Raw genomic sequence first — 21,382 nt, forward strand, 5'->3', positions numbered from 1 at the left:
TCACCAGCGGTGAATGCGAGACTCAGTGTCTGGGAAGAACCAGCCTGCGTTTCAGTTGAATCCCTGTGTTGGTTGGCCAATGATCACTGTTACGAGGCAGTTGTTTCCCGGAGGGCAGGCCCGAACCTTTACACCATGTAGTCACTGTTCTCTCTCTACTGATTCACCTTTCCTCAAAATGCCTCTTCCCCACAGACACAGCTAGAAGAAGAAAGGAACAGGAAAAAAGGATTTCAAAATGACGCAATTCAAAAACAATATCCAGGACATACTGGGAAAAGAGGGAGCAATTCGTGGACATCTGATCATGTTCAGCCGCACCTGTCTGTTGTATCACTAATGTTGTCTCGCTTCATGTATGTGCAGTTCCTTTGCTGTTCTGGCACTGGCTTTAACACCGATAGGGTTAGAGTGCAGGCAACAGTCAATCAGGGTCCCTGCTCCCTCCCTGCTGATCTGACCTGGGCCGAATTGGGTTCCATGGTGGCTAGCTTGCTGTAACTCATCCATGCTATCAAGAGTAAGGTGGGCTATTGGAGGGTAATAAGAGCCAGCACCCTGCAGCCCAGTAAGAATTAATAGCCCTAGGACTGGAGTGAGAGTAAGAGAAACTTTAGTGGAAATTAATGAAATAAATTCCAGGGGCTTGCCTTGTCCGAGCTAGTAACTGAGGGAGTAACTAAAGGAAAATAGAAAGAACTTGCATTAATATAGCGCCTTTGCAACCTCAGGATGCCCAAATATGCTTCATTAAATATGAAGTATTTATTTTCAGTGTGCTTGCTGTTTTTAATGTAGGAAATGTGGTTCCCTGGTCTTGACATTGTTTAATGTCAAATATCCCGTGACCCTGCATCACTGTGTGTGTTACCTTTTGCACTATTACTGTAACTGCCCACTGCAAGTACTGCAGTACATGAATCATTGAAGACTCTCCGCAGCATGCAGTGAAGCAGAGTGCTAAGTGTCTCTCGTAACTTACCCCAGTGCATTGATTAGCTCACTGTATCCTCCAGTTTCCAGAGAGGGAGATTAGCCTTATCTTCCTGAATGAAACCTGCTTCAACTAAAAGTTCCAATGAATAATTAAAATCCAAAATATAATAATGAGTTCTAGATTTTTTATGAGTCACACAGAATAAAAATGTAAATAAGCAAAACCTAATTAGTCAGAACTTAAAAACAGGCACTGCACAAAGGCTGCACTGCATACAGCTGCTGGTAGAGGCAAATATTTACTTAAAACATATAACCATTTATGTCTTCATGGTGTCTGCAATCACAGCCTGTTTCAGAGCAACAACAGGTTCGAGGGATTTAGACAATCACATGTAGAGAATGTTCCTCATGTCTTGTCGTTTGTACCTAGTTTCCTGTGATTTGCTTCAACATCTTTGACTGTTTTATGTAATGAAAAATGTCTCTGGTTTGCAGTGAGGCAGAGAATGTGCTGATTGTTGACGAGACACAGACAAACTGGCAGGAAAGTATCTATTGGTTCCTGGGCGGCGATGGGAGGATTGAGGGGAGTAGGAGGAGGGGGATGTTGTGTAGGAAGTAACTGACACCAGGCATGTTTGGCAGACACATCATTTTACAGATTTACCAGAATAATACCTGGGATCTCAGGGTTTACAAGAAGAGATTACACGTTAAGTGTTGCATTTCCTGGGAGTCAGAGGCTTCAGGGATGATTTGAAATGTTTTTCAAAATATTATGGCGAACAGTTAGGATAGATTGAGAGACATTGGGTGGGGGTATTCCGGCCGTTCCCATCGACAGTGATTCCCCGCCGTGGGTTCCCTGGCGGCGGAGGGCGCGAACAACAGGAAACCGCGCTGACCTCCGGAGGTCGTCTGTCCGGAGGTTCGACTGTCGCCCAATGGCGGGCCGCCCACAAACACGGGGGAGGGAGTTGAAAATTCCACCCATCAATTCTGCTGGCTGAAGAGTATAGGACTGGGGGAATTGACTAAAAATCCGAACCAGAGTTTTCAGGAATAAAATTAGGCAACACTTCCTCACACAAAGAGCAGTGGACATTTGGAACTCTCTTCTGCAAAAGACAACTGATGGGCACCTGCTGCTAGATCGATTGTTAATTTTAAATTTTGAGATTGATAAGTATTTGTTAATCAAATGTATCGAAGGATATGGGGCAAAGGTGGGTATATGGAGTTAGGTTTCATGATCTCATTAATGGGAGAACAGGCTCAAGGGGTTGAATGGCCTATCCTGTGGGGGGGGGGGGGGGGATGCTAGAGGCTTACAATACATAGAAGTTTTTTTTAAGTGGGTGTTGCTAAGTGCATCTGTGTCCATAGAATTCAGGGTGAGCTCGTAATCGGGCGTTATGGGTGCTCTGCATGTACTGAAGGTTATTGATATATAGGTGCAGTGGACAGAGGATTAGAGCCCAGATCACTGAGGTGCTTGAACAGATATTCAATTAAGATGTAGTGACTCCCAGACCCCAGGAGAGTGTCCATGATATATCAATAAGAGAGAACTGGTTGTTTGCTGCGTGTTTATATTCTGTACAAAAATAGAAATATTATTTTGTTATAGCTTTGCAAGCGTACTGATATTAAATATGCAGTGGGTCACATGATAACTAGGATGGAAGAAAAAAATCCTGTTGTAATGTAGGAAAAGTGGCAACCAATTTGTACACAGCAAGCTCCCACAAACAGCACTGTAAGAAATGACCGGATAATCTGTACTTTGTGATGCTGGTTGACGAATATAGAATCATAGAATCCCTACAGTGCAGAGGGAGGGTATTTGGTCCATTGAGTCTCCACTAACCCTCTGAAAGAGCACCCTACATAGGCCCAATCCCCAACTCTATACCCGTAACCCCACCTAACCTTTGGACACTAAGGGGCAATTTTAGCACAGCCAATCCATGTAACCTGCACATCTTTGGACTGTGGGAGGAAACCAGACCATCCGGAGGAAACCCACCCAGATACTGGGAGAACGTGCACACAGACCCAAGGTTGGAATCAAACCTGGATCCTTGGTGCTGTGAGACAACAGTGTTGACCACCGTGCATCCCATATTGGCACAGGACACTGGGGAGAACCCCCCCCCCCTGCTCTTCTTTGAGTATCATGGGATCCTTTACATCCACCTTAGAGAGCAAATTTGGGTTTTATGCCTCTTCCGGAAGGCCGCACCCTGCCAGTGCAACACTCCCTCAGTATGGCACGACGGGTGTCAGACTGGAATATAGGCTCAAGTCCAATTCTGGTACGCAATTGGAGGGGGTTGTTCAAGTCTCCTTCAGCCTCTCATTGGCTACAGTACAACTGCAGCATCTGAAATATCCCAAAATGGACCACCCAGGAACTTTAAACTTAATCCAGATTGCTACACAGCCAGCTCTCCTGATAATCACATTGTGACCAGAGCTCTGCACCTTCTCCAGCCAGCGAACGATGCAGGATTGGCAGTATATCTGGAGTCCGTCAACACTTGGGTCACTCTGAGTTGCCTAAGCAATCACACCCATCACTGTGTCCACTTGTAAATTCAAAGATGTTTAAAAGATTAATTTGAGATATTGTTCTGTCTTTGGTGTTGTTGAATGTGTCAGGCACAGAAAACATTGTTTATCTTGCTGGTTTTTGTCTGATGTCTTGTAAGTAGCCTGAAAGAGACTGCTCGCTGCAACTGTGATCTCCGTTCCACCTAATGTCACATTGTATCGTGATTTTAGTGAGAATTATCTTATTGGGTGAGGACAAGCTCATCCTCTGTGCACTGGACTTACACCATAATTCTCCCCAGCTCTCAGCATGTCCTCCAATAATGAGCTATGCTAGTTATTATTCTTTCTCTCCCTTTCTCTGGATGAGGTAACAGATGCCCCCTGGTGGCGATGGCCTATTTGACTAGAAAGGGCATCACAGCCAAGGCCATTGCTTTCTGCCACTGACCGCATTTCGGGAAGTGCCAAGGTTGAATGCGTAACCAACAGCTTTTGCTGAATGTTTAAAGCCAAGGAGACGGAATCTGATCACAGATTATTCCCACTGAACCATTAGCATGGTTCTCAAGCGTTTTTATTTTTGAATGACAAAGTTTTTAATATGTAAGTCGATGTATTGTTAATTTGTGAATTCTTGGCTGTTCCAGTGCTGATGAATAATTTCACCTGCAGATTTGTATGTAGAGCTGAATTAAAGGCACGTGGAATGGAAGGAAAATGTTTCATTGAAGTTCTCTTGGGCTGAACTTCCCATCACACAGACGCACGCAGAATCATACAGACACATGCAGAATCACACACACACACAGCAACACACACAGATACACAACCACACACACAGAATCACAGACACACACACAGAATCACAGACACACAGAATCACACACACACAGAATCAGACACACACACAGAATCACACAGCCACACACACAGAATCCCACAACCACACACACATAATCACACAGACCCACACACAGAATCACAGACACACTCACAGAATCCCACAACCACACACACAGAATCAAACAGACCCACACACAGAATCACACACACACACAGAATCACACACAGAATCCCAAAGCCACACACACAGAATCACACAGCAACACTCACAGAATCGCACAGCTACACACACAGAATCGCACAGAATCGCACAGAACACACAGAATCACACATCAACACACAGAATCGCAGACACACAGAATCACACAGCAATACACACAGAATTGCACGGCCACACACAGAATCACACAGCCACACACACACAGAATTACACTGACACACACACACAGAGTCACACCGACACACACACACAAAAATACACAACCACACACACAGAATCACACAGCCACACACACAGAATCACACAGCAACACACACAGAATCACACAGAACACACAGAATCACACATCAACACACAGAATCGCAGACACACAGAATCACACAGCCACACACACAGAATCACACAGCCACACACACACAGAATCACACACAGAATTACACTGACACACACACAGAATCACACCGACACACACACACATAAATACACAGCCACACACACAGAATCACACAGCCACACACACAGAATCACACAGACCCACACACAAAATCACAGACACACACACAGAATCACACTGATACACAGACTCACACCAACACGCAGAATCACACAGCCACACACACAGAATCACACCGACACACACACAGAACCACACAGCCACACACACAGAATCACCAACACACACACAGAATCACCGACATACACACACACAGAATCACACAGCCATACACACAGAATCACACCGACACACAGAATCACACAGAATTGCACAGACACACAGAAGCACACAGCAACACACAGAATTGCACAGACACACAGAAGCACACAGCAACACACACAGAATTGCACTGACACACACACAATCACACAGCCACACACACACAGAATTACACTGACACACACACAGAATCACACCGACACACACACACATAAATACACAGCCACACAAACAGAATCACACCGACACACACAAACAAAATCACACCGACACACACAAACAGAATCACACCGACACACACAGAATTACAATGACACACACACAATCACACAGCCACACACACACAGAATTACACTGACACACACACAGAATCACACCGAAACACACACATAAATACACAGCCACACAAAGAGAATCACACCGACACACACAAACAGAATCACACCGACACACACAGAATTACAATGACACACACACAGAATCACACCGACACACACAGAATCACACCGACACATACACACAATTACACCGACACACACACACACACAATTACACCGACGCACACACAGAATCACACAGCCACACACACTGAATCACACAGCCACACACACAGAATCACACAGCCAGACACAGAATCATACCGATACACTCACAGAATCACACAGACACACACACAGAATCACACCGACACACACACACACACACAGAACCACACAGCCACGCACAGTATCACACAGCACACACACAGAATCACACAGCCACACAGACAGAATCACACAGACACACACACAGAATCACACACACACACACAGAATCACACAGCCACACACACAGAATCACATGGACACACATACACAGAAGCACACAGATACACACACACACATAATCACGCAGCAACACACACAGAATCGCAGTGAATCACACAGGGACACACAGAATTACAGACACAGAATCACATAGCCACACACACAGAATCACACAGCCACACAGAATCACACACACACAGAATCACACACAGAATAACACAGCCACACACACTGAATCAGAGACACACACAGAATCAGAGACACACACACAGAATCATACAGACGCACACACACAGAATCACAGACGCACACACAGAATACCAAAGCCACACACAGAGAATCCCACAGCCACACATACAGAATCACGCAGCCACACACACAGAATCACACAGCCACACACAGAATCACACAGCAACACACACAGAATCACACAGCTACACACACAGAATCACACAGACATGCACAGAATCACACAGCAACACACAGAATTGCACAGACACGCACACAGAATCACACACTCAGAATTATACAGCCACACACAGAATCACACAGCCACACACACAGAATCACACAGCCAGACATACAGAATTACACAGGCACACACACAGAATCACACAGCCACACACACAGAATCACACAGCCACACACACACAGAATCACACACAGAATTACACTGACACACACACAGAATCACACCGACACACACACACATAAATACACAGCCACACACACAGAATCACACAGCCACACACACAGAATCACACAGACCCACACACAAAATCACAGACACACACACAGAATCACACTGATACACAGACTCACACCAACACGCAGAATCACACAGCCACACACACAGAATCACACCGACACACACACAGAACCACACAGACACACACACAGAATCACCAACACACACACAGAATCACCGACATACACACACACAGAATCACACAGCCATACACACAGAATCACACCGACACACAGAATTGCACAGACACACAGAAGCACACAGCAACACACAGAATTGCACAGACACACAGAAGCACACAGCAACACACACAGAATTGCACTGACACACACACAATCACACAGCCACACACACACAGAATTACACTGACACACACACAGAATCACACCGACACACACACACATAAATACACAGCCACACAAACAGAATCACACCGACACACACAAACAAAATCACACCGACCCACACAAACAGAATCACACCGACACACACAGAATTACAATGACACACACACAATCACACACCCACACACACACAGAATTACACTGACACACACACAGAATCACACCGAAACACACACATAAATACACAGCCACACAAAGAGAATCACACCGACACACACAAACAGAATCACACCGACACACACAGAATTACAATGACACACACACAGAATCACACCGACACACACAGAATCACACCGACACATACACACAATTACACCGACACACACACACACACAATTACACCGACGCACACGCACAATTACATCAACACCCACACACACAATTACACCGACACACACACAGAATCACACAGCCACACACACAGAATCACACAGCCACACACACAGAATCACACAGCCAGACACAGAATCATACCGATACACTCACAGAATCACACAGACACACACACAGAATCACACCGACACACACACACACACACAGAACCACACAGCCACGCACAGTATCACACAGCACACACACAGAATCACACAGCCACACAGACAGAATCACACAGACACACACACAGAATCACACACACACACACAGAATCACACAGCCACACACACAGAATCACATGGACACACATACACAGAAGCACACAGATACACACACACACATAATCACGCAGCAACACACACAGAATCGCATTGAATCACACAGGGACACACAGAATTACAGACACAGAATCACATAGCCACACACACAGAATCACACAGCCACACAGAATCACACACACACAGAATCACACACAGAATAACACACAGAATCACACAGCCACACACACTGAATCAGAGACACACACAGAATCAGAGACACACACACAGAATCATACAGACGCACACACACAGAATCACAGATGCACACACAGAATACCAAAGCCACACACAGAGAATCCCACAGCCACACATACAGAATCACGCAGCCACACACACAGAATCACACAGCCACACACAGAATCGCACAGCTACACACAGCCACACACAGAGAATTGCACAGACACACACAGAATCACACAGCAACACACACAGAATCACACAGCTACACACAGCAACACACACAGAATCACACAGACATGCACAGAATCACACAACAACACACAGAATTGCACAGACACGCACACAGAATCACACAGAATCACACACTCAGAATTATACAGCCACACACAGAATCACACAGCCACACACACAGAATCACACAGCCAGACATACAGAATTACACAGGCACACACACACAGCCAAACACAGAATCACACAGCCACACACACACAGAATCACACAGACACACACCGCATCACACAGCCACACAAACAGACACACACAGCCACACACACAGAAACACACAGCCACACAAACAGACTCACACAGCCACACACACAGAAACACACAGATATACACACAGACACACAAACAGACTCACACAGCCACACACACAGCTACACACAGAATCACGCAGACACACACACACAATCACACAGCTACACACACAGAATCACACAACTACACACACAGAATCACACAGACACACACACAGAATTACACCGACACACACACACAATTTCACCGACGCGCACACACAGAATCACACAGCCACACACACAGAATCACACAGCCACACACACAGAATCACACAGCCACACATACAGAATTACACACAGCCACACACACACAGAATCACACAGCCACACATACAGAATCACACAGCCACACATACAGAATTACACACAGCCACACACACACAGAATCACACAGCCACACAGAGAATCACACATAGACACACACACAGAATCACACCAAAACACACACAGAATCACATAGCCACACACACAGAATCACACCGATACACACACATAGAATCACACCGACACACACACAGAATCACACAGCCACACACACAGAATCACACAGCCACACACACAGAATCACACCGACACACACAGAACCACACAGCCACACACACAGAATCACACAGACACACACAGAATCACATCGAAACACAGAGAATCACACAGCCACACAGAGAATCACACATAGAAACACACACAGAACCACACAGCCACACACACAGAATCACACCGACACACAGAATTGCACAGACACACAGAAGCACACAGCAACACACAGAATCACACAGAATTGCACAGACACACAGAAGCACACAGCAACACACACAGAATTGCACTGACACACACACAATCACACAGCCACACACACACAGAATTACACTGACACACACACAGAATCACACCGACACACACACACATAAATACACAGCCACACAAACAGAATCACACCGACACACACAAACAAAATCACACCGACCCACACAAACAGAATCACACCGACACACACAGAATTACAATGACACACACACAATCACACACCCACACACACACAGAATTACACTGACACACACACAGAATCACACCGAAACACACACATAAATACACAGCCACACAAAGAGAATCACACCGACACACACAAACAGAATCACACCGACACACACAGAATTACAATGACACACACACAGAATCACACCGACACACACAGAATCACACCGACACATACACACAATTACACCGACACACACACACACACAATTACACCGACGCACACGCACAATTACATCAACACCCACACACACAATTACACCGACACACACACAGAATCACACAGCCACACACACAGAATCACACAGCCACACACACAGAATCACACAGCCAGACACAGAATCATACCGATACACTCACAGAATCACACAGACACACACACAGAATCACACCGACACACACACACACACACAGAACCACACAGCCACGCACAGTATCACACAGCACACACACAGAATCACACAGCCACACAGACAGAATCACACAGACACACACACAGAATCACACACACACACACAGAATCACACAGCCACACACACAGAATCACATGGACACACATACACAGAAGCACACAGATACACACACACACATAATCACGCAGCAACACACACAGAATCGCATTGAATCACACAGGGACACACAGAATTACAGACACAGAATCACATAGCCACACACACAGAATCACACAGCCACACAGAATCACACACACACAGAATCACACACAGAATAACACACAGAATCACACAGCCACACACACTGAATCAGAGACACACACAGAATCAGAGACACACACACAGAATCATACAGACGCACACACACAGAATCACAGATGCACACACAGAATACCAAAGCCACACACAGAGAATCCCACAGCCACACATACAGAATCATGCAGCCACACACACAGAATCACACAGCCACACACAGAATCGCACAGCTACACACAGCCACACACAGAGAATTGCACAGACACACACAGAATCACACAGCAACACACACAGAATCGCACAGCTACACACAGCAACACACACAGAATCACACAGACATGCACATAATCACACAGAATCACACAGCAACACACAGAATTGCACAGACACGCACACAGAATCACACAGACACACACACAGAATTGCACAGCCACACACACAGAATCACACAGCCAGACATACAGAATTACACAGGCACACACACACACAGCCAAACACAGAATCACACAGCCACACACACACAGAATCACACAGACACACACAGAATCACACAGCCACACAAACAGACTCACACAGCCACACACACAGAATCACACAGCTACACAGAGAATCACGCAGACACACACACAGAATCACACAGCAACACACAGAATTGCACAGACACGCACACAGAATCACACAGAATCACACACTCAGAATTATACAGCCACACACAGAATCACACAGCCACACACACAGAATCACACAGCCAGACATACAGAATTACACAGGCACACACACACAGCCAAACACAGAATCACACAGCCACACACACACAGAATCACACAGACACACACCGCATCACACAGCCACACAAACAGACACACACAGCCACACACACAGAAACACACAGCCACACAAACAGACTCACTCAGCCACACACACAGAAACACACAGATATACACACAGACACACAAACAGACTCACACAGCCACACACACAGCTACACACAGAATCACGCAGACACACACACACAATCACACAGCTACACACACAGAATCACACAACTACACACACAGAATCACACAGACACACACACAGAATTACACCGACACACACACACAATTTCACCGACGCGCACACACAGAATCACACAGCCACACACACAGAATCACACAGCCACACACACAGAATCACACAGCCACACATACAGAATTACACACAGCCACACACACACAGAATCACACAGCCACACATACAGAATCACACAGCCACACATACAGAATTACACACAGCCACACACACACAGAATCACACAGCCACACAGAGAATCACACATAGACACACACACAGAATCACACCAAAACACACACAGAATCACATAGCCACACACACAGAATCACACCGATACACACACATAGAATCACACCGACACACACACAGAATCACACAGCCACACACACAGAATCACACAGCCACACACACAGAATCACACCGACACACACAGAACCACACAGCCACACACACAGAATCACACAGACACACACAGAATCACATCGAAACACAGAGAATCACACAGCCACACAGAGAATCACACATAGAAACACACACAGAACCACACAGCCACACACACAGAATCACACCGACACACAGAATTGCACAGACACACAGAAGCACACAGCAACACACAGAATCACACAGAATTGCACAGACACACAGAAGCACACAGCAACACACACAGAATTGCACTGACACACACACAATCACACAGCCACACACACACAGAATTACACTGACACACACACAGAATCACACCGACACACACACACATAAATACACAGCCACACAAACAGAATCACACCGATACACACAAACAAAATCACACCGACCCACACAAACAGAATCACACCGACACACACAGAATTACAATGACACACACACAATCACACACCCACACACACACAGAATTACACTGACACACACACAGAATCACACCGAAACACACACATAAATACACAGCCACACAAAGAGAATCACACCGACACACACAAACAGAATCACACCGACACACACAGAATTACAATGACACACACACAGAATCACACCGACACACACAGAATCACACCGACACATACACACAATTACACCGACACACACACACACACAATTACACCGACGCACACGCACAATTACATCAACACCCACACACACAATTACACCGACACACACACAGAATCACACAGCCACACACACAGAATCACACAGCCACACACACAGAATCACACAGCCAGACACAGAATCATACCGATACACTCACAGAATCACACAGACACACACACAGAATCACACCGACACACACACACACACACAGAACCACACAGCCACGCACAGTATCACACAGCACACACACAGAATCACACAGCCACACAGACAGAATCACACAGACACACACACAGAATCACACACACACACACAGAATCACACAGCCACACACACAGAATCACATGGACACACATACACAGAAGCACACAGATACACACACACACATAATCACGCAGCAACACACACAGAATCGCATTGAATCACACAGGGACACACAGAATTACAGACACAGAATCACATAGCCACACACACAGAATCACACAGCCACACAGAATCACACACACACAGAATCACACACAGAATAACACACAGAATCACACAGCCACACACACTGAATCAGAGACACACACAGAATCAGAGACACACACACAGAATCATACAGACGCACACACACAGAATCACAGATGCACACACAGAATACCAAAGCCACACACAGAGAATCCCACAGCCACACATACAGAATCATGCAGCCACACACACAGAATCACACAGCCACACACAGAATCGCACAGCTACACACAGCCACACACAGAGAATTGCACAGACACACACAGAATCACACAGCAACACACACAGAATCGCACAGCTACACACAGCAACACACACAGAATCACACAGACATGCACATAATCACACAGAATCACACAGCAACACACAGAATTGCACAGACACGCACACAGAATCACACAGACACACACACAGAATTGCACAGCCACACACACAGAATCACACAGCCAGACATACAGAATTACACAGGCACACACACACACAGCCAAACACAGAATCACACAGCCACACACACACAGAATCACACAGACACACACAGAATCACACAGCCACACAAACAGACTCACACAGCCACACACACAGAATCACACAGCTACACAGAGAATCACGCAGACACACACACAGAATCACACAGCAACACACAGAATTGCACAGACACGCACACAGAATCACACAGAATCACACACTCAGAATTATACAGCCACACACAGAATCACACAGCCACACACACAGAATCACACAGCCAGACATACAGAATTACACAGGCACACACACACAGCCAAACACAGAATCACACAGCCACACACACACAGAATCACACAGACACACACCGCATCACACAGCCACACAAACAGACACACACAGCCACACACACAGAAACACACAGCCACACAAACAGACTCACTCAGCCACACACACAGAAACACACAGATATACACACAGACACACAAACAGACTCACACAGCCACACACACAGCTACACACAGAATCACGCAGACACACACACACAATCACACAGCTACACACACAGAATCACACAACTACACACACAGAATCACACAGACACACACACAGAATTACACCGACACACACACACAATTTCACCGACGCGCACACACAGAATCACACAGCCACACACACAGAATCACACAGCCACACACACAGAATCACACAGCCACACATACAGAATTACACACAGCCACACACACACAGAATCACACAGCCACACATACAGAATCACACAGCCACACATACAGAATTACACACAGCCACACACACACAGAATCACACAGCCACACAGAGAATCACACATAGACACACACACAGAATCACACCAAAACACACACAGAATCACATAGCCACACACACAGAATCACACCGATACACACACATAGAATCACACCGACACACACACAGAATCACACAGCCACACACACAGAATCACACAGCCACACACACAGAATCACACCGACACACACAGAACCACACAGCCACACACACAGAATCACACAGACACACACAGAATCACATCGAAACACAGAGAATCACACAGCCACACAGAGAATCACACATAGAAACACACACAGAACCACACAGCCACACACACAGAATCACACCGACACACAGAATTGCACAGACACACAGAAGCACACAGCAACACACAGAATCACACAGAATTGCACAGACACACAGAAGCACACAGCAACACACACAGAATTGCACTGACACACACACCATCACACAGCCACACACACACAGAATTACACTGACACACACACAGAATCACACCGACACACACACACATAAATACACAGCCACACAAACAGAATCACACCGACACACACAAACAAAATCACACCGACCCACACAAACAGAATCACACCGACACACACAGAATTACAATGACACACACACAATCACACACCCACACACACACAGAATTACACTGACACACACACAGAATCACACCGAAACACACACATAAATACACAGCCACACAAAGAGAATCACACCGACACACACAAACAGAATCACACCGACACACACAGAATTACAATGACACACACACAGAATCACACCGACACACACAGAATCACACCGACACATACACACAATTACACCGACACACACACACACACAATTACACCGACGCACACGCACAATTACATCAACACCCACACACACAATTACACCGACACACACACAGAATCACACAGCCACACACACAGAATCACACAGCCACACACACAGAATCACACAGCCAGACACAGAATCATACCGATACACTCACAGAATCACACAGACACACACACAGAATCACACCGACACACACACACACACACAGAACCACACAGCCACGCACAGTATCACACAGCACACACACAGAATCACACAGCCACACAGACAGAATCACACAGACACACACACAGAATCACACACACACACACAGAATCACACAGCCACACACACAGAATCACATGGACACACATACACAGAAGCACACAGATACACACACACACATAATCACGCAGCAACACACACAGAATCGCATTGAATCACACAGGGACACACAGAATTACAGACACAGAATCACATAGCCACACACACAGAATCACACAGCCACACAGAATCACACACACACAGAATCACACACAGAATAACACACAGAATCACACAGCCACACACACTGAATCAGAGACACACACAGAATCAGAGACACACACACAGAATCATACAGACGCACACACACAGAATCACAGATGCACACACAGAATACCAAAGCCACACACAGAGAATCCCACAGCCACACATACAGAATCACGCAGCCACACACACAGAATCACACAGCCACACACAGAATCGCACAGCTACACACAGCCACACACAGAGAATTGCACAGACACACACAGAATCACACAGCAACACACACAGAATCACACAGCTACACACAGCAACACACACAGAATCACACAGACATGCACAGAATCACACAGCAACTCACAGAATTGCACAGACACGCACACAGAATCACACAGAATCACACACTCAGAATTATACAGCCACACACAGAATCACACAGCCACACACACAGAATCACACAGCCAGACATACAGAATTACACAGGCACACACACACAGCCAAACACAGAATCACACAGCCACACACACACAGAATCACACAGACACACACCGCATCACACAGCCACACAAACAGACACACACAGCCACACACACAGAAACACACAGCCACACAAACAGACTCACACAGCCACACACACAGAAACACACAGATATACACACAGACACACAAACAGACTCACACAGCCACACACACAGCTACACACAGAATCACGCAGACACACACACACAATCACACAGCTACACACACAGAATCACACAACTACACACACAGAATCACACAGACACACACACAGAATTACACCGACACACTCACACAATTTCACCGACGCGCACACACAGAATCACACAGCCACACACACAGAATCACACAGCCACACACACAGAATCACACAGCCACACATACAGAATTACACACAGCCACACACACACAGAATCACACAGCCACACATACAGAATCACACAGCCACACATACAGAATTACACACAGCCACACACACACAGAATCACACAGCCACACAGAGAATCACACATAGACACACACACAGAATCACACCAAAACACACACAGAATCACATAGCCACACACACAGAATCACACCGATACACACACATAGAATCACACCGACACACACACAGAATCACACAGCCACACACACAGAATCACACAGCCACACACACAGAATCACACCGACACACACAGAACCACACAGCCACACACACAGAATCACACAGACACACACAGAATCACATCGAAACACAGAGAATCACACAGCCACACAGAGAATCACACATAGAAACACACACAGAACCACACAGCCACACACACAGAATCACACAGCCACACACACAGAATCACACCGACACACACCGAACCACACAGCCACACACACAGAATCACACCGACACACACAGAATCACACAGCTACACAGAGAATCACACATAGAAACATACACAGAATCACACCGATACACACACATAGAATCACACCGACACACACACAGAATCACATAGCCACACACACAGAATCACACCGCTACACACACATAGAATCACACCGACACACACACAGAATCACACTGATACACACACATAGAATCACACCGACACACACACAGAATCACACAGCCACACACACAGAATCACACAGACACACACAGAAACACACAGCCACACACACAGAATCACACAGACACACACACATATCATCACACAGCAACACACACAGAATCTCACACTGAATCACACAGGGGCACACAGAATTACAGACACAGAATCGGATAGCCACACAACGATTCACACACACACACACACAGAATCATACAAATGCACACAGACTGAATCCCACAGCCACACACACAGAATCACACAGCCACACACAGAATCGCACAGCCACACAAACACAGAATCACACACAGAATTATACTGACACACACACAGAATCACACCGACACACACACATATAAATACACAGCAACACACAGCCACACACACAGCATCACACAGTCACACACACACAGAATCACACAGACACACACACAGAATCACACAGCCACACACAGAATCGCACAGCTACACACAGAGAATTGCACAGACACACACAGAATCACACAGCAACACACACAGAATCGCACAGCTACACACAGCAACACACACAGAATCACACGGACATGCACAGAATCACACAGCAACACACAGAATTGCACAGACACGCACACAGAATCACACACTCAGAATTATACAGCCACACACAGAATCACACAGCCACACACACAGAATCACACAGCCAGACATACAGAATTACACAGGCACACACACACACAGCCAAACACAGAATCACACAACCACACACACACAGAATTACACAGACACACACAGCATCACACAGCCACACAGACACACACAGCCACACACACAGAATCACACAGCTACACAGAGAATCACGCAGACACACACACAGAATCACACAGCTACACACACAGAATCACACAGACACACACACACAATCACACAACCACACACACAGAATCACACAGACACACACACAGAATTACACCGACACACACACAATTTCACCGACGCACACACACAGAATCACACAGCCACACACACAGAATCACACAGCCACACATACAGAATCACACAGCCACACATACAGAATTACACACAGCCACACACACACAGAATCACACAGCCACACAGAGAATCACACATAGACACACACACAGAATCACACCGATGCACACACAGAATCACACAGCCACACACACAGAATTACCAACACACACACAGAATCACCGACACACACACACACAGAATCACACAGCCACACAGAGAATCACACATAGCCACACACACAGAATCACACCGATACACACACATAGAATCACACCGACACACACACAGAATCACACAGCCACACACACAGAACCACACAGCCACACACACAGAATCACAGAGCCACACACACAGAATCACACTGACACACACAGAACCACACAGCCACACACACAGAATCACACAGACACACACACAGAATCACACCGACACACAGAATCACACCGACACACACAGAATCACACATAGAAACACACACAGAATCACACCGACACACACACACAGAATCACATAGCCACACACACAGAATCACACCGATACACACACATAGAATCACACCGACACACACACAGAATCACACTGATACACACACATAGAATCACACCGACACACACACAGAATCACACAGCCACACACACAGAATCACACAGACACACCCAGAAACACACAGCCACACACACAGAATCACACAGACACACACACATATCATCACACAGCAACACACACAGAATCTCACACAGAATCACACAGGGGCACACAGAATTACAGACACAGAATCGGATAGCCACACACAGATTCACAAACACACACAGCATCACACAGTCACACACACACAGAATCACACAGACACACACACAGAATCACACAGCCACACACACAGAATCACACCGACACACACAATCAGAATCACAGACACACACACAGAATCACACAGATACACACACTGAATCCACAGCCACACACCGAATCACACAGCCACACACACAGAATCACGCAGCCACACACACAGAATCACACAGACACACATACAGAATCACACCGACAGACACACAGAATCACACCGACACACACACATAATCACACCGACACACGCACACAATTACACCAACACACACACACAATTACACCGACACACAGACAGATTCACACAGCCACACACACAGAAACACACTGACACACACAACCAGAATCACACAGCACACACACAGAATCACACAGCCACACGCACAGAATCACATGGATACACATACACAGAAGCACACAAATACACACACACACATAATCACGCAGCAACACACACAGAATCGCATTGAATCACACACAGAATCACACAGGGACACACAAAATTACAGTCACAGAATCACACAGCCACACACAGAATCAGAGGCACACACAGAATCAGAGACACACACACAGAATCATACAGACGCACACACACAGAATCACAGACGCACACACAGAATACCAAAGCCACACACAGAGAATCCCACAGCCACACATACAGAATCATGCAGCCACACACACAGAATCACACAGCCACACACAGAATCGCACAGCTACACACAGCCACACACAGAGAATTGCACAGACACACACAGAATCACACAGCAACACACACAGAATCGCACAGCTACACACAGTAACACACACAGAATCACACAGACATGCACATAATCACACAGAATCACACAGCAACACACAGAATTGCACAGACACGCACACAGAATCACACAGACACACACACAGAATTGCACAGCCACACACACAGAATCACACAGCCAGACATACAGAATTACACAGGCACACACACACACAGCCAAACACAGAATCACACAGCCACACACACACAGAATCACACAGACACACACAGAATCACACAGCCACACAAACAGACTCACACAGCCACACACACAGAATCACACAGCTACACAGAGAATCACGCAGACACACACACAGAATCACACAGCTACACACAAAGAATCACACACACACACAATCACACAACCACACACACAGAATCACACAGACACACACACAGAATTACACCGACACACACACAATTTCACCGACGCACACACACAGAATCACACAGCCACACACACAGAATCACACAGCCACACATACAGAATTACACACAGCCACACACACACAGAATCACACAGCCACACAGAGAATCACACATAGACACACACACAGAATCACACAGCCACACATACAGAATCACACAGCCACACATACAGAATTACACACAGCCACACACACACAGAATCACACAGCCACACAGAGAATCACACATAGACACACACACAGAATCACACCAATACACACACACAGAATCACATAGCCACACACAATCACACCGATACACACACATAGAATCACACTGACACACACACAGAATCACACAGCCACACACACAGAATCACACCGACACACACAGAACCACACAGCCACACACACAGAATCACACAGCCACACACACAGAACCACACAGCCACACACACAGAATCACACAGCCACACACACAGAATCACACCGATACACACACATAGAATCACACCGACACACACACAGAATCACACAGCCACACACACAGAATCACACCGACACACACAGAACCACACAGCCACACACACAGAATCACACAGCCACACACACAGAATCACACCGACACACACAGTACCACACAGCCACACACACAGAATCACACAGACACACACACATAGAATCACACCGACACACACATAGAATCACATAGCCACACACACAGAATCACACCGATACACACACATAGAATCACACCGACACACACACAGAATCACACTGATACGCACACACAGAACCACACAGCCACACACACAGAATCACACAGCCACACACACAGAATCACACCGACACACAGAACCACACAGCCATACACACAGAATCACACAGACACACACACATAGAATCACATAGCCACACACACAGAATCACACCGATACACACACATAGAATCACACCGACACACACACAGAATCACACAGCCACACACACAGAATCACACCGACAC

The 21,382-nt window shown here is 46.3% G+C and overlaps 1 protein-coding gene across 3 annotated transcripts in view; it reads left to right on the forward strand.

Moving 5' to 3' along the window:
* LOC140393781 (amphoterin-induced protein 1-like) overlaps positions 1 to 21,382 on the forward strand; it is a 112,948-nt gene that overhangs the window by 2,808 nt on the left and 88,758 nt on the right. The window contains exon 2 of one of the 3 annotated variants that reach the window (XM_072480194.1): positions 196 to 4,216. The exons of the other annotated variants lie outside the window; for them this stretch is intronic. The gene's annotated coding sequence lies outside the window, so the exon portion shown is untranslated. Of the gene's footprint in view, positions 1 to 195; positions 4,217 to 21,382 lie in introns of those variants that run through there. 3 annotated transcript variants of the gene reach the window in all.

This window comes from Scyliorhinus torazame, chromosome 17 (assembly GCF_047496885.1).
Source record: "Scyliorhinus torazame isolate Kashiwa2021f chromosome 17, sScyTor2.1, whole genome shotgun sequence".
Lineage (NCBI taxonomy): Eukaryota > Metazoa > Chordata > Chondrichthyes > Carcharhiniformes > Scyliorhinidae > Scyliorhinus > Scyliorhinus torazame.